The 21,334-nt window shown below is 44.3% G+C and overlaps 1 protein-coding gene across 6 annotated transcripts in view; it reads left to right on the forward strand.

Moving 5' to 3' along the window:
* The window catches only part of LOC119034002 (leucine zipper putative tumor suppressor 2 homolog), a 49,184-nt gene that overhangs the window by 14,367 nt on the left and 13,483 nt on the right, over window positions 1–21,334 (forward strand). Inside the window, exons 2-3 of one of the 6 annotated variants that reach the window (XM_037124684.1) lie at window positions 8,847–8,956; window positions 11,649–11,749. The gene's annotated coding sequence lies outside the window, so the exon portion shown is untranslated. Of the gene's footprint in view, window positions 1–8,846; window positions 8,957–9,823; window positions 9,906–11,648; window positions 11,750–13,639; window positions 13,940–21,334 lie in introns of those variants that run through there. The other 5 variants (XM_037124687.1, XM_037124685.1, XM_037124688.1 and 2 more) reach the window with 5 other exon arrangements.

The following is a 21,334-nucleotide window of genomic DNA, read 5'->3' on the forward strand; positions in this document are numbered from 1 at the left end:
GCTTTGTGTACCTCTGAGTAGGATTTTGAATGCAGGACGTTTTGCTTGTAATTAAGTATTTTCACATTGTTTGACCGTAAACTTCTTGCGCCACTGGTCTGGGTACAAAAAAACGAAGCAAATATGCACCTCGGAGTGGTTTCCATGCAGTCTTGTGACAGCACAACCCGCCCCGCGGTAGTCATGGGTGATGAAACATGATCGAGACAAAAATCTTTCAATTTTCTGCAGCCGGCGTGAAGCGTGACAGCGGCAGCTCTCACGCTGTTTGTCTCATTTTCCTCGTTTAAGTTCAATGCGCAGTTCAAGTGCAGCCAGATGCTGACAGGTGCTTCGGTGAATTTCTGTGAAATATGTGCAGATGTCTTGTCTGGCGGTCCACTTACCCCCCTGCCAGTGACAACTTCCCTGTTCCCACTCCTTTGAGCTGAGAAAGCCAGAGTCTGTGCACGGAAACGTGTTTGAAATAAAGGAAGGAGAGCTTAAGACAGGGGAAGCAAAATGAGAGGAGACAAAGCGTGTGAATGAGAGGAGATGATTCACGTCCTCCAGACAGACAAATTGTAACAACAACAGCGGCAGGCTGATCGAGCTGCCGACAGACTAAAGCCAAGACAAAGCTTCTGGCTCTGGCTGTGGTTGTAGCGCTCAAACAACAAATCAAACATTTTCCTACAGAACTTTTCTTTCTCATTCCTTAATTTCCACCCGCTCTCTTCATTTCCTCTGTGTAGTCTACTTTTGCTGCTCTGCCCATGTCTCAGTTTCCCTCATTAGTCATCAGCTGTCTGGGAACACGCAAGATCATCCTCTTTTCATAGCAGAGGTTGATAGTGTGCGGCTGTGGCCGAGCATCAGCTGCTGCTCTTAAGATTGGTTACAGAGATAGATTTGACCCGCCGCTGCTGCTGCTGCTGCCGCCATCCCCCACCCCTCCAATCTCATCTCATGTCATGTCATCTAATCTGTCCATCGAGAAGGACGACTTCAGATGTGAAATCTTAGAAGAACATTACAGAGGAGAGTCAGAGGGGGAGTGTATCGATTAGCCATTTCACTTCAGGGAGGATTGAGTACTGTACATGATGAGGTCATTCTCCTCTGGCTGGTACACTTCATCAAGTTCATGTATTTTGAGTATATCCATTTTGTGCTACTCCTCTACAAGATTTTTACGGGAAAAAAAACATTTGATGGTTTTAAAAACAGCACTATATTAAAGTGTGTGTACGATTTATTTTGACATCACATTAACTAGTGGTGCGGTTTACCTGTCGGTATAAAAGGCTCAATACACAATTCAGTTGTTAGGTGAATTTACATAAATGGAAACATAATCACAAATTCTGCAATTCATTTCCGCATCTAATTCCCCCTAAATCCTACACACCTTTAAATGTCTCATGTCACCATTTCAGCTCCGGAAACTTTACACCATGTCACATTTCAGATGTCTAACAGTGATTTCCCCTACACAGGTGATTACCTTCAGCAGAACTGTTTGAGAACCAGGCCCGGGTAATCCAATATTTCAAAAATATATAGTAAAAACTTGCGAAAAGTCCTTTCCCAAAAAAACACAGATTTGTAAGCTGAACTATCTGTATAAAGAAGACAGACTGGCTGAAAGTTGACTTAACTTTTAAAAGTCAGGAAGCTATTTACCTCAGAATAAGAAGGTGAACAATTAAAACATATTAGTCTACTTCACCTGGTCATTCTGAGGTAAGTCACTGTCAGATTTAACAGTGCAGCTAGAATAGTATCATGCTGCTCACACATTAAAACTTCAGTGTTAACTGTGTATAATATGGAACTGTCCTGCAAAACAATCATTATTTATAATACTTTTAAACATTGACGTTGTTCTATGCAATAAACAATCTGACAGTGTTTTACTTAAAAAAAAGGTAACAGTTCACTCCAAAATTACCAAGTAAACTTGACTAATAATTTTGTGTTCTTAAAACATTTTAGCTCGAACAACTTCGATGTAATATTCTACTTCACTTGGTAATTCTGATGCAAGTGGTTTCCTGACTTTGTTATTGTAAAGTCAACTTTTGAAGTTTTCAGTTACAAAACATTTTCACTTGTACCATTGTATTATATTATTTACAGTAATGGTAACACTTGACACTGAACACTGAATTTTTGCAAAATTATCAGAGAAATTTAAACCTCAATTTTCTTTTTTCTTCATCTCATTATAGCTGTTTTATGCTGCTTAAAAGACTCCTCCTCCAGTGCTTCTAGTCATGATTGTGCCATTTCTGCTGAAGTGCAGGACACATATTGCTAAGAAAGATGAGTCCACAGTGAGTCGTAGATCCTAGATTATAAAAATCAGCAATTTCATGAATGGATTTGTTGAAGCAATCCAGATCCATTTTCAAGGAAATCACTACAGCTGATAAACTCAGACAGGCTGCCCTCTAGTGAACAGCAGTGGATCCACAGCGAGCCTGACCTGAGCTGCTTGATCAGGAGTGAAGTGCAAACTAACAGGACTGGAGTCTAATATATACAGCAGATAGATCTATCAGAGCAGCGCGGCCAAACGCAGTTCCCATTGTTTCTTTTTCCTTAACCTATACGATGAATGGGCCTCATTAATCACGGCCATTTGTCTTCAGTTGTAAGTCTAGAGGTCAGTGATTAAACCTCGTTCTCTGTAACGAAGCCAACTCTCCCTCTCTCCCTCTTTCTCTCTCTCTCTCTCTCGATCTGTCTTCCCCTCCCTCGCTCGGAGGATCAGAGGGAGAGCTGCGTTTCGCTGCTGCTCTGCTCTGCTTTTCATGGCTCTGATGCTGTCTGCCACCAAATCCCCGCTGAATAAAAGTCAGAAATTGAAGCAGCAAATCATGTTTTATGTATGTGTGCTTACACAAGGAAAGCAGGCTGGAAAGTGGGCCAAGCATCACACAGGGCATATTATGGCAACAAAGCAGCTTTCCACTTTCTTGGAAAAACGACAGCGGCAGCCAGCAAAGAGCCGGGCACGGAGTACGATATGAGTGTTCACCTAATGACAGTGGAAATAGAAAGAAAGATACATAGAAACTGCATTACGTGACTGCTGTGTTCCTGGGAGGTGTTCTACTATTCCCATTGATTCTGTTCTGGTGTGGAAACTGTGCTGTCGACTGTCAGCTCTGTTATTGTCAAGGAAGGAGTAATATGATGGCATGTACTTGATATAAACATATTTGGATTATTGATTTATTGTTTAGTTTGTAGAATGTCCGAAAATAGTAAAAAATGCCCCCAAAATGACCTGCTAGACTTCTTCAGTCCGCCTGTTTCGGCTTACAAACAGTCCAAAATTCCAAAAGATTTTTTTTTCTAATGACTCAGAGGAAAGCAGAACATGTTTGAGAATCTTCAGCTGGAGAATTTCAGGCATTTTTGCTTGATAAATTACTTAAACCAGTACTTTTCTGTCATGGTCTGGGTATCTTGTTACAAACACTTTAGACACTCATGTCCTCAAGTGTGTTGTCATGACTTTCCACTTCCTGTCTTTTTCTTTTTCTGTGTTCACCTGTGTTTGATCTGGTCAGTAGGCCTTTTATATGTGTCAGTTTGTGTGTCTGTGTCCGCACATCAGTCATGTGTCTCTTGCCTTTCCGGTGTCTGTTGCCAGCCCTCTCTTGTGTTTCCAGCTCTTCTTTGGTTTGCATTCTGTTTAGTTTTTGTATTTTTGCACTTAGTTAGGCAGTTGTCAGATTTTCGCCTGTTTGCTCCGTCTGTTTTTGTTGCCTGCCAGTTTTGTTCCTTGGATTGCAGCTTGCTTCATTAGAGCTTGCTTCTAGGTGTTTGCGTATGTGTGCTTGTGACAGCTCCTGGTGCTGATAAACAATTTTAACATTAGCCAGCATACTACTGCTGACAGAGACTTCAAATCTCACCTTCAGGAAACCTGTGTTGACAGCATCTCCCACATCATCCACTCATTTAGCATTCTGATTTTGTTTTTTTTTTGTTTTTTTTCTCACTGCATGTTACCACAGCAAGCTTTTGCACCACAGTGATCTAAATTCTGTTCTGTCAAGTCTGCTTCCCCATGAGATCATGTTAGAGGGATCAAGTTCGGGCCCAGCTTCAGTCTGCAGAGCCAAGCAGCCAAAGCACTGCTACACAGAGCTGTGTTCGCGATTTATAAAAAATGTATTAGTGTTGAACGTGTTGTGTCTCCAAATTGCACCAGATTGGACACTGTCCTTACTTGGGTCGTCAGCAGCAAAACCTACCAAGTGTGCAGATTGGATGAGTGCTTCTGGAGATATTTGAGTAACAGACAGACAGACAGAAAAAGAGAACCATGAAGTGATATTTTCTTTGTAACCTTATAATTGGTTGGTAAAACTAAAATCAGGCCTATAGGGCTTCACATAGAAAACCCATTTTTGCCGGCGGGAAGCAAAATGTTCTGATTTATAATTGACAGATGCTGTTATCTTCTCCATTTTGTAAATGTCCATTTAGTTTTTGTTTTTTTTTACAGCATTGCATACATCAGGAGTTTATCTCCTTTTGACCAGTCTTAATGTGTATATCCAAAATGTAGCTTTTCTCTGTTTCACATGAATTTGATATATCTTGGTTTTAGACTGTTGTTCTGACAAAAGAAGACGTGAGGATGTCACGCTGGACTTTCACTATATTTTGAAGTGATTAATCATGGCAGTTTAATTGCATCCCTACTCATTTTGTTTTGAAACTGCTTCTCATAATAGGCATTATATCACCATACGGTATATTGATGTGGCACTATAAGGTCGCATAACACAACAGATGATAAGTTTAGTCTTCTCTTCAACCCCTAGATTTGTCTACAATATATGTTCCTGTGTTTGTCATTCTTTCAGGACTCAGCAGAACATTTCCCTCCCTGGGTTCATTCTGCAGGAGTCACCTTGGCTCAGATTTAGCCACGCCTTTCGTGTGACGGCAGCTCCTTTCTCCTTCACCCTCCTTTCCTCCACCCTCATCAGTACAGCAGCGAAACACAGCAGAGTCCTGGAGTAACCCAATCACTGTAACGTTAGCAGCACAGTGATTAACAAAGTGGAGCCACAGCGAACGGGCTGCATAACCTTAATAACACCCCAGAGCTGAAGTTAATACTGCAGCACCCTGTGGGAGTGCGACCTCAAATCGTGGTGTCGTTGTCCTCACTTAAAGTGTGGGTCCCTGCAGTGAGGACATATGTTGCCATAGCGATGTAATCTATCCACCAGTGATCTAAAGGATTAAAAATCTCCATCTAATCTGCACCCATGGGTTCACATCAGCCCATCATACAGGGTGAGATGTCATCTGTTGATTAGAGAGAGTGCATGGAAAGACGTGTGTGTGTGTGTGTGTGTGCATTAGCTGCAGAGATCATTACAGCATCACAGGTCAGGTCTTTTGGCCTCAAGGTGGATTTTATGAAAATGAAAAAGATGTAAAGCTGACCATAATCATGCTGAGGTCAGATCTGTGTATTTATACGTGCATGCACAATACATGTGATTGTGTGTGTGCCGTGTGTGTGTATGTGTGTGTGTGTGTGCGCACATACAATTCAGTACATGGGCCTCTATTTGCCAATCACTGTTGATATAACCTTCTGTAAACAGACATATGAATATGGATGCAGAACATATTGGCAGTGGACATGATTCTGGTAGTGGGCACGTTCTGGGTTCCAGCTTTAGTCTGAGTGGTGCTGACGAAAAACTTTTGAGCAGCTTTGGTTGCATTTAGGTAACCAGTCCATGTGGACAGTAAATAAGGCAGATCATGTTGTGATCTCTGAACCGGTCGGCTATCATCTGACAATGAATTCACCCATAACTTACTGTAGACCACCCATTGGAGATTTCACAATAAACCACAAAATATAGAAATGCAGTTTGTTAAAAAGTTCAGTTTTCTTAAATCTGTCTCGAGCAAACACTCTTCCCAAACCAAACAATAAACGATCTGTGATCAAGGCCTTGAGTAACCTCTGGTATCAGTCAGTTGATCATCTTCGTACACTCAGGATAATTGTATGAGAGAGCCTCTGTAGTAGGCGGGGTTGAAGAAATAGAAATAAACAAAATGACAAAAATGATAATTGAAATTGCAAGCTCATTTCGGTCAATTTTCAATTAAGAATTTGAATTGTGACACTTTTAATTATTGTCTCTGTAGTTTGTTCCAGACTGAAATGTCTGAACAGCTGTTGGATGGATTGTGAAATTTTATACAAACATTCATGGTGGCTAAAGAAAAATCCTATTGATCCCCTGACTATTTAGAGAGGGTGGGGGTATGAATAAACTTAACCTCCACCCTGGTATCTCAGCATCCCCCCCCTCCCCCATCCATCCCTCAGGGAAGACCCTGACCATCTGTCCTCCTGGGGGGTCTCTGTTAGGACATGTTGTCTTTACCCACTGATTATCTTCATATGATCAGGCCCGTGTCTCACTGGAGTTCATTGCAACAACTATGAGGCAGGTGGCCGTCAACTCAGGCCTCAAATGGCTGAACACAATAATCATCTAATAGCGGAAATCCCAGATCCTGATTGCCACTTTAATCAGTCCAACCTGAACAGCAAAGCCTAGCTGACCTCCAGATTTCATGGAAATGGACTTACATAATTTGTAAGACTTTCTGTTGACGGATCAGCATGAGATTTCATTGCATGTTTGTTTGAGCTTCTTATAGACGTCAGCTATCTCCGAGCTGTAAGGAAATCTAGAGGTTAATCAATAATCATGTTTTATGCTTTCATTTGTCAGCGTAAAATGGATTGTATTGATATAGTTTAAAAGGTTTTGTATTATGTTCTGTTGTCCAAATGAAATTAGCATTCTTGTAGCGTCTGTACAGCCGATGACGTTTGATAGGGGCTGGAGTAAAGGTTGAACTCGCGTTGTTTTGTGTACAGGAAAACAAGGCACTCTGACGTTTCTCTGAAACGTTATGGTCTGGGGTAATGTCATTAAAACAGGTATGCACTCCGATCATGTGGGAACCAATTGATGTTTTCAGCCAACACAAATCTGTTAGCGTGACAGACCATGTGTTCCTACAGTCCATCCCTCTGTGGCAAAAGCTGCAAAAGAGCTCGGTCAGCATCTGTTCGTGGCTCCTAAAAGCAGCTCGAAAGCCGGGCCTGGCAGCCAGGCAATGTGGCAGGACTGACCCCTGCACTGGGACACTGGGGCCAAAATCAATAATGGTATCGTATCACTTATCAGACTGTAACAAGCTGACTGATTACCTCATCGGCTGCTTGTATAGAGAGTGGAGAGGTGGTGGGGAGGAAGCGAAGAGAAAGAAGGGGTGAGATCAGATGATAAAAAAAGCATAAATGAAGTAGGGAGGCTGAATTAGCATTTTTGGAAAGAAGATAAATCCCGAGCTTATGTTACACGGTTCCTCTTGACTAAAACCTTCCGCTATAATTTATACTGTAAAGTTACCATAAGATATTGACACACTTTTTTTTCAGGCTTTTTTTCCCACTGCTCTCAGCTCAGCTCAGAGATTTGTTCTGATTAACTTGTAGAAAGACAGGAAAACACAATATAAGCTGATTCGGGATATTATGTAAGTCAGCATACAGTATCACCAAGCTCGACTGCCCATGTCCTCCTCCTTTCTGCATTTTTCCTCTTTTAATGAGTCGCTGTTTGGTCGTTGTTGGTCCTTTGCCATTTGTAGCCTCGTTTAGAAGCTTGAGACACATTATATTGTATTTTCACGTTGGGATCATTTGATGCTTGGTGTTTTTGGTATTATTTTTCATTGCATGTGTATGGTTGTTCAGGCACCAGTTGTGTCAGGAAAGACTTAAAGTTTGGCTTACATCTAACTAATTGTCTGGCTTTGGATAGACCTCTAAATATATCAGCTGCCTAAAATGCTTTGTAACTTTGTTTTGAAAAGGGTTGTATACTCATATATTAGCATTATTATTACTGTTGAGTTTTGACTATAACATCGTCAAAACTCTTTCCCTTTTCTGTCACTGGTTGTCACCATGGAAAGCTTAAAATAAGTCAGTCTTCTGGGATGTTTGGGAATGCAACAAAGGTCTCCAGGGACACTTCAGTTCATGTTTGGCTCCGTAACCATGAGTGATGAACCTATCAATAATTATCACATGAGCCCATTGGCTATATTTATAGATGGATGACATGATAGCTCATTAAAAGTGAAACCAAAAAGACTTGATCGCCCTGTGGTGGCTGTGTGCAGTATAGTTCATAAACCCTTCCCCCTCTGTTTTAGCAGATGGGAATTGATTGGCCTAACTAAACATTGAATAATGCCATTTTTTTCAGCAGTCATGGTTTCCGTCACTTTGGTGTGTCATTTTCACACTATTGTATGTTGAAGTGTCAGGCCACTGATCAATACTGCGACAGTCCGTAATTTCAGCTCATTGTTAAGCTGTTCAGCTGCTTTACTGTATCGCTCTGTTTCACTCCCGCTGCTCTCATGGCGTCATCATCGGCAGCTGTTTTTAGTGAAAAAGCTCCAAAAACCCACCTGCCACAGCAGTTGGGGACTAGCCAGTTGATATATTGGAGCATTTAAGAGCTAAAAGAGTGAGATGTTTTGCACAGGAGCAAAAAGAAAGTGAATATTTAACTCATGTTTGTCATGCAGCAATAGACAGGACAACATTGCTGCATTGTAGCCACTGGACGTGCAAATAAGCGGCTGCTTGCTTGAAATGTCGATGCTCCTGCCCCCATGTGGCCAAAAAAAAGCGGTCATTACAGTGTTTTTATTATGATGTTAATGCTGCCAACAGATCAACATTAACACTCTTTGTTTTTCCTTCGGGTCAGAGTGCAGAAGGAGAGGCTGACCGAGGCGCGAGGTCCTGTGATGAGAACTCTGTGCCATTTCCCCGTCTCCCCCAGACCTCCAGGAGGAGCACACTGGGCGACACTCTGAGGTAAAGAAGCACACGCGTGCACACACACACACACACACACACACACACACACACACACACACACACAAAAAAACTCTGCAGACAAAACCCTTCTCTGACGACGCTGACCTTCAATATGTGCTGACTCAGACGTCCCCCACTCTTCCTACTTCTCTTGTTCTCTCTCTCTCCCGCCCTTTCCGTGTTGTTCTTTTTTCCTCTGCTGTCTTTCGGGGAGTCTGGGACATTGATCAATGGTCCGACTTGGTGGCGTGGGCTCAGTTTGGAGTGACCCGCCGTGGTCGCTTTGTCACACAGAAACACACACACATTTATGGTAATGGGGGTCTTGGCCTCCCACTTTGAAGTGTCCGGTCAGGGATTGGGGTTTTGGAGATGGATGGCAGTTGGAGTGTGTGACACGGGGAGGAGGGAGTAGAGGAGGAGGAGGAGGAGGAGATGAGGGGTCAAGGGGGGCAGGAATTTGCGGCTGAGCCCGTGTTGTTCCATACGGCAGCAGGGTGACGGCAGAGGAGTCACGGAGGGTGTGTTTGCCTACCTCTGCTACAAATCTAATTTTCTCCACACTCCCTGTTTCACAACACATAATACATAGTGTTCCCTCCTTTAAACCCTGTAGTGTCTGACTCAGTGGACAACAAAAGTTTTTGTTTGTTTTGTTGTCGAGCAGCCACACAGCTCTGAACACTGACATTAGCGCCATGTTATTTTTTTCTCGGCTTAAGGCCTCACAGTGAAGGGTGGTGTTTGTGTGTTATGCGGGGTGATAATAATGTGTGGTCGACAAAGCGGCAGCTGTCTTCCTCTCTTCTTTCCACCGTCTCCGTTACAGATCTGCTGTCTCGTCTGCTTCTGTCTTTCCTCCAGTCCGGCTCAGCCTGTCCCAGCCCAGCTGTCCATTTCCCTCATTAGCTGTCCCACAACGATGCCCACCGCCTTCCCCAGCAAGGTCACTTTCAAAATACAAAGGATTCAGTATAAGTCCTTATTTTATTTGACACAAGTTGAAGCAGCAGTAACCCATATTTTAATGTAGACAAGGTCAAAAACACTATGATCTCCTGATTGTCCAGCTCCCCTCAGAGCATTTTGGCTTCTTTCAGCTCTTTGTTTTGGTTTTAAGGGCTTTAACTTAACTGCAGCAGTAGGAAGCTGCTCAGAAGCGCCAGTAGATTGAGACATTTTTTTTCCATTTGCTCCATTATTGCTCTTGTCCCTTTACTTCCGATTGTAAGTAAAGAGAGAGGATTTGTTACGACCCGATGTCACCTCATCCATCACTGATATCAGATTTAAAAAGACGAGCAGTACGTATCTTATCGAGTGTTGCAGCAGTATATGAACTTGTAGTGTTCTCATGATAATTTAATGACTAACTTCAATATAATACATAGAAACATGTTGATATTCCATAGGGAAGAAATGACAGAAGAGTGAAAAAAGCTGCTAGTATCAATCAATCTTTATTTGTATGGTGCTTTTCATGCAGAAAAGTAGCTCACAGTGTCTTACAGAAATTAAAAACAACAGAAAAGTACCACTGTATCATTACTGCAAAAAAAATGTAAATAGGATGTATTCAGAATTGATTTTTGACAACATAATTAGCTTGATGTGTCTGTGGTGAAAAATTCTGATGTTTAACTTGTCATCAAATTGTTATGGAATTATCAAGTTATTTGTTGTTGGCACAATGGGACAAAAGCTTTTGAAGCCTGTACCGCAGCCATAGTATTCAGTGTCAGAATCAGTATTCGGATGCTGGGTTGCGCTGTGAGAAATGTAGCTCCCGTGTGGCATTTAATCAGTCACAAAATCCAGGCACATAGAAGCCAGGGGCACACGTGTGATGTGAGCTGAAACAACAGTATATAAGAGGGTAGCATCATAGCGTAACATCCATGTTTACTTCAACATACACATGTTCAGCACATTGTTATGATGTAATGACTTTGGTTTGTAGTTTGTTGGGGTGGGGGGGATTTCTACATAATGTAGCTTTAAACATCAACAACATTACAGAGTCAGAGCACCTCCTTGTTGCTGACGCGCTTGAGGTCATTAGCTGAACAGCTGAAGAGCCAGACATTTCCCTACGGGGTTGATAAAGACAAACACAAAGCTAAAAGGTAATTGATTTGACTTGGATTCTTCAGGTGGCAACACAGACGACTTCAAACGAATAATAACGACGCTGAATTCAGCTGAATTGTTTGCTAGCACATTAACCCAGTGTTTTAGATGTCTCCAACATGCCTGATTCAAATGATCAGCTCAGTATTAGGCTCAGCTGAAGTCTGACAACGACCCATTTGTTTGAATCAGGTGTGTTGGAGTGGGGGAAACATTTAAATCATTGCAGGGCAGGGGGCCACGATATATAAAAGACACGCAATAATATTACCATCATGTCAAATCACAGCTTGTTGCACTGCCCCCAAGTGGCCAAAAAGTCAGTGAATGTCGGTTTATCATGTTTAATACTGAAAAGACGTGAGTATTCTTCTTCCCTTTAAATCTTTCCCCTTCCTTCCTCCAAATCCCTCCTAAGTAAGTTATTATTGTTACCTGTTTGCAGGCTGAAAGAGAAGCTCTCGCTGACTCACACACAGATACACACACGCTCACTGTCTCACACACACACACACACACACACAGAAGACTCAAAAGCTTTCTGGTGTTGTATTTTCAGCGTGGAGAGGTGGGCTGCGTTAATGGCAGTAAAGTGCCAAGTCAGAGAGCAGAAGTGAACTTTCTTCTCACTTGTTAGACCGCCGTGGGACTCAGAAGGAGGTACAGGGAAGTTCCAGTAAAGAGAGAGAAAAGACACACATACACACACACGCACATACACACACACACAAACCCTTGTCCTCCAGCATTACTCAGCCCTCCTACTGGTTTTCCATGGAAGCACACAACAATAAACCTAAAGTAGTTAGTGTGGTTTGTGTGTGTGTGTGTGTGATTTATAAATAGCGTGGTGCTTACACAATTAATGGATAAATCAAATGAAGAATAAACGGAAAAACAATAGAACAGTTTAACTGTTCTGATAATCGTTTGCAGCCATGCCAGCGAGGCCGCGCTCATGCACAGCTGTGCTTTGAGTAAAATGCCAACATCGGTCTGCTAACATGCTCAAAATGACGGTTGGTGTTTTCCATACGCATGTGCTGGCTCGGCTTGACTCAGTTTGACTCGTGACAGGGATTTGCATTTTCTTTTACAGCAGGGGTATGTGCCTGATGGTGCGCCTTTAACTGATTACTAATTGGACCCCTCAGTGCTATCGAAGAATAGCCGAGAACAAAGCCCCGCTGATTAAACCAACATGGTTTATTTCCTCAAAATACATCACAATAAAAGTCCCCTGCTGGGTAGTTATTTAAAAGCAGTAACATCAGGAAACGCTGCATTTTTTTTTTTTTTTTTTTTGATTTTTGAAACAGTAAAGCACAGCAGGGATGCAGGAGGGAAACTGAGCTCACCTCACCACAGCTGCCTAGGGATCAGAGGGCTTTGCTGCGTGTCAACCCCTGTGTGCTGAAGTATTTTAAGTCTCCGTGTCACCGATCTTTGTTTGGTGTGTTAGCTGACATTCATTTTGCCATATTTTGTCAAAAGTACTGGACAAACTGAAAATTAGAACGTTGAAAAAAGTCAACCCTTCTTTGTGGCATTAGAGGAAAGCTCAGGGGATGACTGTAGTCGTTACATCCGTCCTCCAGCTGTTGTTGAGACGTTTCAGTCTCTTCTTTGTTTCATGTCACTTTAAATGTAACGACCTTGGGTTTTGGGCTGTCGGTGGGGCAGAACGCATAGAACAATAGATGCTTTGATCTCCTATAAATGCAAAAGTTATTTTAAGAGAAGCGTCCTGAGAAGGAAAGATCTCACTGTTCATGCTCTTGACAACTCATGTCCACACTGAGGCCAAAACATGTGCAGAGAGATCACAGGTGGACGGGGGTCCATCAAGGTTAGGAGCCATTGAACCAAATTGAATTGTAGAAACAATCCACTTATTTATTGACAATGAAAAGAATCTGCCTCGACAGCTTCAGCACGCCACTCATTCGATCCTTGCGCACCTTCTTCCTCACAATGGAGCGCGGGGAGTGTGCGACGATGAGCAGAGGCATGTTATGTAATTTACCCCCATCTGAGTGAGTTGACCCACCACCCCCCCTCTCCGTAGCGGCTGCGGCTCTTGATGTATTCAGTGTTCTTTGATAATTGCACAACTGGGTGTTACTGTGCTGTTACATAGCCCGAGGATAGATTCTGAAAATTGAGGATAAGAGGTTCCCCCGACGGCTGCTTTCACACACATCAACCAAAACGAAGTAGTGAGAGGCAACTGGAAAAAAAAAAAAGAAAAGAAATTGTTCAGTCTGACGCAGAATTGTGTCGATGCAGCGTGTGAAAGAGAAGAAGGGGATGGATGAAGCTCGGGCTAAAAGGAGAAGGGGGAGGAGAGAGAGGCAGAGGAGGGTTGTGTGTGTGTGTGTGTGTGTGTGTGTGTGTGTGTGTGTGTGTGTGTGTGTGTGTGTGTGTGTGTGTGTGTTAAAAGAGGGAAGCTAGAGGCAGGGGGCTGGCAGACAAAAGTGAGAGAGTTGAGGGAGGAATGAGAAGGAGGAGGAGGAGGAGGAGGAGGGGGAGGCGGTGCTAAGGCAGACAGCAGGGAAGGAAAGCTGAGAAGAGGAACAGTGGAGTGAAGTGAGAAGAGAGAGGAGGAGGAGGAGGAGGACAGGACAGGAAAATAAGGGGGCTTCCATTTGAAGGTCCTCGTGTTTGGGGATATGAGGTCCTGGTGCGGAGCAGAGGCAACGGCAGGAAGCTGGAGTGTTGTGGAGAAGAGGTAGACAAGGAGAGAAGAGGAAAATCTGAGACTGGAGTGATTTTTCACTTTTTTTTTTTTTTTTTTTTTCCAAGAGAGACGGAGACAAGTGGAGGCAGCGATGCAGGGCTCCAACTGGGGTGAGTGTGGAGAGAGAGCGTTTGTGTCTGCAGAAGTGTGTGCCTTAAATTCTCCAAACTCTCTCTCCCCCTCTCTCTCTCTTTACCCCGCTTCTTATCCCCAGTTTGGCTTCGTTAACATGAAATTTGCTCGAGGTAAACTGCATTCACGAGTGCCTGGGGCCAGTGTGAAGCCACTTAAGAGGGTGTCAGTTGCGGAAACGCCAGTAATAGAAGGTGTGTAACGGAAAGAGTTTGGACAAAAGTTGCTCGGCAGCCACATTCAGAGGGGAAAACACTGATTTCAGCAGGATTGGAAACGAGTTCAGGAAAGACAGAAGGTCGATGAGGACCTCTAAGATGTGCTTAAACTGAGATCTGATTGGTCAGATGCCTGGTTTCGTGAGTAACTGACTGGCATTGGCTTTAAGTTAGTTTTTCTAGCTGTTCTCGGGGAATCTGGAGACTTTTGTCCCGCACAAGCAGAAACAGCTCGGATCTGTTGAGGTGGGATGAGGAGTTTTTGGCGCCCAGGTTCTCTAATCCTGACCCTGGTTAATCTGCTCATTACAGACTGTTGAGGGTATTGATTTGAAATGTCAGCCTCTTAGAAAAGCTGTCCCAGCCTCTGGACAGTTGGCCTGGAGCAGGAAAGAGGAGGAGAAGGAGGAGGAGGAGGAGGAGGAGGAGGAAGGTGTTGTTCAGTCTGTCTGCACGCACGCTCACGCTGAAGATCATGAGGCACCAGACGATTAGGCCGCATCTCAGGAGTGTGACCGCACCAAACGTGTTTTCACCCCGAAGACTCAAAGAGAATCTTTGTGATTCTTTCGATGACGAGGCACTCCGAGAGACACACTGCTTCTCCTCTGTCTTCCCGACGCGTGTAATTACAAGACTCATCGTGCGCCCTGGGCCACATATTGTAGTTTCTCATCAACTTTGTTATGGCCCGCGAGTGATGTGTCAGCAGATGTGTTTATAGTCGGAGCAGTTAGAGGGGCCGTCCGCTCGCTCGGCTCTTTGTAGTAGCTGTCTGTTTGACCGTGTCATGTTGAGGTTTCGTTTGAGAGCACGCCGGAGAGAGGGCTGTAATTACCCGGATTGCTGGATTGTGGCCGAGTTTTAGGAGGAGTGACGTTTCACTCCATAAACACGGCGGCTGTAAGCGGGCAGGTGTCGAGACGTTAACGTCAAGTTTCACTGGAGGGGTGACGTGGAGGGGAGATCGAGGGGGGGCGAGGACAAGGTTGAGGGTTACCTCATCAGCTCCGAGCAAAACAAATGAGGTAAATGTGTGTCACGTGCTGCAGGTTACATACGTAACCCTTTCCAGCCGTGTTGACTCATGCCTCCTGCGTGTGTGTCCACAGTATTTAAAGATAGTAAAGTAGCTCCAAATGAATCGAAATGAGACCTTTTTTTTTTAACACTTTTCCTTTTTCGTCCTCTTCCTTTTAGGGTTATGTTCTGATAGCCGGCTCCATTATGGATCTGGCTCCACATCTAACAAATCTTTCATTCAAGTTCTCTCTTCAGCCCCTTTTTTCACATAACTTGTGCAATAGCGACCCATCCAAGACACTTTTTCATGCTGATAACCAGCGACAGCATAATGCAGCTCCTGTATGTTATTTTTAGAAAACATGCTGGTGTTCAGCAAGCAGAAGAGTTGTCATGTGTTGGCGTCCAGTGTGACGTTCACATACATGTAACGTACGACTTTCTGAATAAAAACAGTGGTATAACATGACCTAAACTAAAATGTATCATCCCTGTTATATGTCAGTTGATCTTGTCTCTGGTCCTGAACCCTGAACAGGTCACGTACGTCGTTTTCTCCCCAGTGTGCAGACATTTTCGGTTGCCGCTCTTCTTGGAGTTTGCTGCTAACTGCTGCTAGGTCGTCCATGGTCGTGCCTTTTATACTGAACGGAGAGGATAATGGATTTTTTGGCTTTGACAGGCTGTGTAAAGGATCTATAGTCTTTTGTGTCTCTTTCTGACACTAAAGGCATCCGCAAAGAAAAGAAAAACACTGTTGATACACGACGAAACCACTGAGAAATACCATATTTGCAGGTGGGTGCTCAGGACAAAGGGGCGATAGGTGCCTCGCTCTTTGTAAAATATTGAATGTCCATTATGTTGAAGTAAGAACTTTTGGCCTTTCAGAACTTGAGAGAGACGCGTTCTCCTCCTACCGCCAACAGCAACAGTTCAGCAAACTTTAAGTGCATTGTGAGAGCAGACACATCTGCAATTTATTGAGTTGATATTTGCTTAACAATAAAGTGTAATCACTAACATTTCAAATGTAGTGTTTTGACTTCTGCAGCTGTAGGACAGCTGTCCAGTGAGGAGGATGTTGTGTGGTTGATGAATCCGCAGGGCGGTGACAGAATGTGTGACGAAAGCAGAATCTCCGTGCGAGTGAGTGCAATAAAAACAGAACATATGACCTCACAAATATGCCTTCGTTCGTCATCGAGCAAACTACGCGAAAAGATTCGGCGGAAGTTCCGAAACCGCGTTCGATTCCGACTTATCCTCAAGCGGTCCCGTTGAGCTAAATGTCGTTGCCAGGTATTTATGCAAAGCCTCTCGCTGAGCAGCATGGTGAGACACCGAGGAGGGAGACAGAAACACAGGAAGACCGAGAGACAGCGAGAGATTAGAAGTCGGCCTGGCTTCTCCTCAGTTTGCTGAATGAGTGTTTTCCATGCCAGTCTCCCCACCCCCCACCTCCATCTTTCTGGAGTTTACAGCGGCACGGACAGTGCGTCTGACTGTGTCTGCACATGTGCTTCTTTGCCCTGTCAGATATTTTCTCAGATGAGTGCAAGTGAATTATACATCGAGGCTGGCACAGTTAAAACTGAGGCGTCGCTGCTTATGTAATAGCTGCTGTGAAACTCATTTGCCTGGCTGTTTTTAGTAGCGGTGTGTGTGTGTGTGTTTTTTATGTGTGTGTGTGTGTGTGTGGCATTGTGTGTGTTATATTCAGGTTCAGCTATGATCAGTGATTTCACACCGAAGCTGTCACACCTTTTGCGGAGACATTTCGGATATCGTGGCCTACTTTTCCTCACTGAAGTCTGGTAGTACGTGAAGCGCTCTCTGCCAGTCCTGACGCTGCCCCCTTCCCCTCCTCGCTCTGCCTCACATTATGGGTCACATTGTCAGTCAGACTGTTGTTGCCTTCGGTGTGAGATAACAGGTCCCCTTCTCTCTGCTCTCTGCCCTCTGTTAAACTGAAACAATGGCCCTCCGCTGTTCATACAGCCCGGAGCAGCAGGGGGGAGGAGGAAGGGAAGCTTAGGAGGGAAAACCTTACTCTTCTCTCCTCATTTAGGGCAATAAGAAGTCAGAACAGCCAGGAGTTACCAGAATATTCTCCAATGAGGACAGAACGACCCGCACCTACGCTGATAAGAAATCATAGCTGCCCAAACGACTGTATCAACTCGAGGAGTTAAGGCTGAGGTGGTCATTGATCCTGACAAACAGTAGTCCACCGGCCAGACTAATCCCTGTGTCTCTACCGCTGGCATTCTTGGTATTTCCAGTGTCTGCGGGTCTGACCACTGACCGCCGCTGGATAACTGTCAGTGGCTGGAAAATCTCCTGGAAAATCCAACATTTGGAACGGACCAGGAATGTCAGTCAGATCTTCCCCCTTTCCACTTACTGTTACCTCAGTTTCCTCCTGTGCACGCCGAGTGACTGAACGCTATTCAGCTATACTGTCGTGTCGCTTTACAAACTCAGTGCTTTTTTGGGCTAACTGAAATGTAGCATCCTGAAAAGCTGGCATCAAATATCTAGTGAGATTAATCAGCTTATTTAGCTTGTGTGACGAGATGAGTTCCTGATTTAATTTTTTAAAGGAAAAGACCGAATAGCCATGACGTCATGTGAACAACAGCGGTCAAGTCCGGGTACACGACTGCAGGTTGATTTGGACTGGGGAGAACTGAGAACTGGCAAACTTCTTTATTTCCTGTTGTCATTTTCAGCCATACCTGCAACATTTAAAGGTGCAATATGTAAGAATTCAACTCAGTTTTATCCTGTGACAGCGCTGTGATTATGATCTGGTTAGTTTAGACTCAAAAAACACTTGTTCAGGCTTAGGAAAAGATCTTGTTTTGGCTGGAGAAGTCCCCACTTCCTGTCAAAAATACCCACTTTTTGTAGCCGCACACATGGCGGAAAATCGTCCTGAGGTCCGCTTAAAAATATCTGGTAGTTTCATGCTTACAAATGTCTCATGGGAAGCAATTCGCCTGCAGAGACTGTCCGTGCAATTTCAGTTTCTCTCTGTGGATGAAACTGAGAGGACAACTGATTGAATGAAGCTACACATTGCAAAAGCAACACACTGGACCCCATACATGAGCAAGTGATTGACAGTGTGTGTCCCCAAATGCCACATGGTGTTTTCACAGGCCTGTGTCGCTACTCTCATGTCATCCAGTTTCAATAGATCGCTGGCTGCTCTCTCTCTGTCAGCCCCCACAGGGATAGAGTTTTTCTGCAGTTACATGTGTGTGCGACGGAGAAAGAGAGAAAAGGAAAAATGGAGGCTTCCGTCGCCCGGCTCTCCAGCAGCCTCTCACGTCTGAATTGAGGCCAGATGCTTTGAGATGCTAAAGAGCCAACCTGTCTGCTGTCAGAGTGTCCGACATACACAAAACTTGGTCACTCATTCACCTATTCACTCCCTCATTCCCCCCCACCCCCTTCCTTTCCCCCACTCCTCCTGACTCTCTCTATCTCATGCAAAAATGTGGGCCTCAGCTGCCATTACCTCCAAACAGAGGGAGAAGCTACAACAGCAACAAGTTGCTTGTAAAAGAGAAGAAGGGGGAAGAAAAATAATCTGGACCGTGAAAGGACCTGTTGCCAATTACTCCCCTCAGACACTTTCTGGAAACCTTATTTCTCCTTTTGTGTCGCCACTGAAAACGCGCTTTAATAAAGTCACAGCTCTGCGGCAGCCTGCGCGCAAGAACTCACAACTTTTGTGCAGCTACAATGTCAACCATGTTACTTTGCCAAAGAGGACAATATCTCTCTCTCTCTCTCCGGTTTGAGTGAAAGGAGACTTGGCACCGACGCGATGGGTTAATGAGGACTGAGTGGGTTTGCATGCATTCGGCAATCGCACTGCGGGACTTAAAAGCCGAGCCATGTGGGGGAAGGTGACAGTGAGCGGCCACTCAGACAGACAGTCATTGTGCAGGAATGGAGGCATATTATAACCTCAGGTCTTCTGGCAAAACATTAAAAAGGCCCCTCTCGTTTTACGGTGCAGTCGGCTGACTTCACTCCAATACCATTTTCTTGCCTGTTTGAAGTTTTATTGTGGAGTTTCAGCGAGTAGATGCGTGACAAATAAACGGGGGGAGTGGATTAGGTGTGGACTGATTGCCTTGCTGAGGTATTGTGTGTGTCAGTGTGCTGCTGCCTTGCCTGTACTTGTGGATTTTCTTTTGTCAGCATCCGACGAGGATTACTGTGACTCACGTAGCCTGTTGATTTTCTCTCTCTCTCTCTCTCCCTCTCTCTGTCTGACTGTCTTTCTCACAATCTCCATCCACTGGGATCACTTGTCTCAGGATTAATCACGGCCACCCAGGCTCTGAGTAGCAGAGTGGAATATTTCTGCTGGTCTGAACAAGCTCTCAACTTATTTTGGAAAAAAAAACTGTTTGGGTAGCACTGATACTGTTTTTATGATGAGTGAAAGTCTACTGGGCGGTGGCCACCCATTAACGAAACGTCGCACAATGGCGTTTTTTATGAACGCTTCCCGTTATCGCTCGCATGCTCGTACCCTCGCCCATTCAGCGCCTGCACCGATCTGACAATTTTATACTTTCCACCTGTTGCTCTCGTCTTAACACCGGCTTCCCCCTCAGTTAGTCACGCTGTGGTGTTGCTGTTAAAGAAGGGGGCCAACGAAAATCTAGCCGCGCAGACCAGAGAGCAGGGAGTCGTAGGAAAGAAGGGGGGGGGATGGAAAAGGGAAGGGTGACAGGAGGGCAGAGGAGCAATAATACAGCACAGGAAGCAAGGAAGCGAGGAAAGGGATGTGGGTGAAAATAGTCAGGAACAGGAAAAGGGATGAGAATGGACAAAAATGGCGCTTTGTCAGGAAGATGTCACCTTTACCAGTATAATCATGATTCTCTGCTGCTAAACGTTTTAGCATCTTTCAGCTCATTGTTTTGGTTGACTCTCACTACTCTTGTCAGTTTTACCAGTGGCTGGCAACAATTTTTAAGCAAAAATATTCTAACAACTGACTGTACACTAGCTGCTCAGCATCAAACAGCAGTCAGACAGACAAAGCTAGCGATTAGCTGGTGAATATAAGGAGAATATACAAAAGGTAATCCATAAAAGCGTTAGTAGTCTGAGGGTGTCAGACCAGGTGAATAGGGAAGGTGTAACAAAAGTTCAAATCAGCATTCCTGGATGGCTGCCAATCGCCACTGTGGACTTTTAGGCTTTCACATTTTCTCAGAGAGTGCCGAGTTGCAATTTCAAATTACCGGAAATGGAAATGCCACAAAAGGTGTTAACTTTTGAAGAATTCTGCATAATTACACAAAAAGATGAACTGCACATGGATGGAACTTGTTGGAGAGAGAGGAGTTGGTGGAGACCAAAAACAGAGCTAAAAGAGAGTTGCTATTGGACTTAGGATTATTTGGGCAGCCTCCATATACATGACGCCAAATGAAAGCTAATGTTGCTCCTTGTCTGGGAAATAAGCAACTGTGAAGCTAAAATGTCATATTAGCTTTAGATGGTGATATTATGTCAGTGTTATATGCTAAAGAAGTCACCAATTGCTCTTCACACAACCATCCACATCAAATCACTTGCCTTTGCTCTGTTGTTACACAGCGCCATAACCGCTCTGGTTTTACAGGACGGAGGGAGCTTCAGATGAGTTTGTTCACATCAACTGAAATTCCTGCAAATACGTACAGCCAAAGGGCCACAGTTTTGATTTCAGCTCCCTTTCTCCTCCTCACTACTTTTATCCTTAAAGTGTCTAAAAGAGGCGGACATGTGGAAGAAGGATGATAAAAGAGAGAAAAGAAAACTGACACAAGTAATGTGTCCGGTGCTCAGCAGTGGAGGGGATGGTTTGGATAGGAAATGACGTCTGCCTTCACTTTAGATTTTCCTGCTTGGAGATCTTAGAGGTACTCAGACCTCGGTGTCTGTCTGCTGGCCAAATAATGACCAAACAGGATTAAAGATGCCCAGTGTTCCCAGGATCTCAGGCGGCCTCTTTGGAGCCTCTCTTTGGGCTACCTGGTATTGGAATTCCCCCTAAACCCCCCAGCCATCACCCCCACCCTGCCTGCTTTTGTGCTCTCGCCCCTAAAACCC

Source organism: Acanthopagrus latus, chromosome 15 (assembly GCF_904848185.1).
Source record: "Acanthopagrus latus isolate v.2019 chromosome 15, fAcaLat1.1, whole genome shotgun sequence".
Classification (NCBI taxonomy): Eukaryota; Metazoa; Chordata; class Actinopteri; order Spariformes; family Sparidae; genus Acanthopagrus; species Acanthopagrus latus.